This window comes from Crocuta crocuta, unplaced genomic scaffold, assembly GCF_008692635.1.
Source record: "Crocuta crocuta isolate KB4526 unplaced genomic scaffold, BGI_CrCroc_1.0 scaffold168, whole genome shotgun sequence".
NCBI classification, from domain to species: domain Eukaryota; kingdom Metazoa; phylum Chordata; class Mammalia; order Carnivora; family Hyaenidae; genus Crocuta; species Crocuta crocuta.
The window spans coordinates 2,574,480-2,576,894 of record NW_027532591.1 but is presented as its reverse complement, the minus strand read 5'-3'; positions in this window follow the sequence as shown (position 1 = coordinate 2,576,894).

Here is a 2,415-nt window from a genome sequence, read left to right as displayed (position 1 = left end):
AGAGAGGCCTCTGAAAACGAATCAATAGATTAAGAAGAATTAGGCTGGTATGTCAGCTACCACCTCCAAAAAGATATATACTTAACACATTGGTAGGTTAGTTTTCTTAATTAACTTTATTGAGATGTAATGCACATACAATCAAATGCACAGATCTTAAGGGTTCAGTTTGATGAGTTCTGACAAATGGATACACTCTTTTAATCAACACCCCAGTCAAGACATCGGATATTTCAATCACTCCAGAAAGTTCCCTCCTGCCCCTTTGCAGTCAACTTCTCTATCCAACCCTAGGTAGGTAGATATTTTTAAGTAGATATAGTAGTAGTGATGGTATAGCTATTGCTGACTGCCTATGCCAGGCACTGTCCTTATATAGTATTCTATTCAATTCCCATGTTAAAGGTTGGTATCATCCCCATCGGTCTACTGGGAACAAAAAGGCAAGGGAGGGTAGGACCAAGAAATTAAATATGCGAGGTCAGATAACTACTGAGTGGTGAGATCAGACTTGAACCAAAAACACCTGAATTAGAATCCCTTATGTTAAGCTATATTGCCTCTACATAAATGCTAAGGTGTTCTCTATTAATTCGAAACACATTACATAGTGGAATTAGTGAGGCTGGCAGCTCTACATCACAGCCTCACCACATCCAAGTACTTCATCTTAACAAGCAAGCAAAGGTTTCAGGGTCTAATACTAATGATAACTAAAGAGGATTACTTGTAAATTCTTTAACTGAAAACCTGCTTGTAAATCCCTCACATTATTTCTAGAGTAGTTGGGAGATGGGGAAAATCCTCTATATCGGTGGGTGGGTCACAACTACATCTGCCCCATGGAATGATTAGTGCTTTAGAAAATGAATGGAAGGAATCCAACCGTCCACTTGTTCTTAGTCAACCACAGGCCACAGCCCACTTTACCCAAGGACCACAAGGAAGGCAACATGTAGCACTGCACTGTCGTTTTATTATGAATTCGTGGTGGCAAACATCTGGATTGAACCTTTGATTCCTCATTACATTAATTTTATTCAGTTTAAAATTCTACCCACTCACATTTACAAAACACTTCACACAGACTACTTCCCTCATGAAGTTCCATTCAAATCTCACTTTCAAACATCAAACGTATTCTGAAATGACTGAAGGGTTAAAGCTTATTCAGTGTCAAGTATTATAAAATATAAGAAACTAGGCACACAAATGTAAGAAAATAAAGGGAGGCGGTCTCTTTAAGGGATACTACCAAAATAAAGCAGCTAGGGGCGCCTAGGTGGCTCAGTCCCAAGAGTATCTTGATGAGACTCTTGATTTTGGGTGAGGTCATGATCTCGAGGTTCATGGGACTGAGCCCCACCTCAGGCTCTGCACTGACAGAACTAAGCCTGTGTGGGCTTTCTTCCCTCTCTGGTTCTCCCTCTCCCTCTCTCTCTCAAAGAAATAAACATTAAAAAATATAAAGTAGCTAGGTAAGGGGTACAGGTCGGCTTTCAGGATCCCACAAGGCTCCTGCCAAACTGCACTGTAGAAGCAGTATTTGAATCCCCAAGAGGAAGATTTTATGAGAATTACCACCGTTGGGCGATACCGACTAACACCTTGGGAATCAATAAGACTCACTTTCCCCCAAACCTGAAGTTGTTTCCTTGAAGCCCTTCCCTTTGGTTTCCCAGTGGTCTACCTAAATCCCTTAACATATGTTGGGGGAGGGGAGGTTCTCTTCCTTTTAGAAAGGAATTCGTCTCCCACAAACTAAAGACTTAAGGTCATGTGTTTACTAAATCCCCAACGTTTGACAACCCCCAGCCCAGAGAGAAACAACAATCACAAAACACTGATAGCCCCTACCCAACACCTGAGCCTCCTTTTTCCTCCGCTAAACAAGAGCAGTGCTTGGTGGAACAGAAGCGCCCTCTCAATCTCATCCAGAAATATCCCAAGCCCAGGTCCACAACGGGCAGTAATGGGGGGAAAGCATCGGAGAGTGAAGCTTTTCAACAAATTAGCAGGAGTAACACAGAGGGGCCTCCAGAGGATCCACGCCCGCCTGCCCAACACCCTGGGGGCCTGCTGGCTCGAAGCCGCCCGGACTTTTTGGCGCCACCAGCTAGTTCAGCAAAACCACCCCGAGGACAGCTCCCGAAAGGCGCAGAGGGGAGTGGCGCAGGGCGGCGGCTTCTCCGCGCGGCCCCGTCCGCAGTTGCGGGCGAGGAGGCGCGCGCCCACCCAACTTTCGGTTGTCCCCCCAGCGGCCAAGGGAATCTCGAAAGGCCAGCGGGCAGTGACCCGGAGCCAAGCCGGAACAGAGCCGCCAGACGGGCGGGGGAAGGGTCGCTAGAGTCCTCCGGCCAAAGGCGCGCGGCGCGATTCCCAACTGCAAGGTCTCCCAGTCCCTCCTTGGGAATC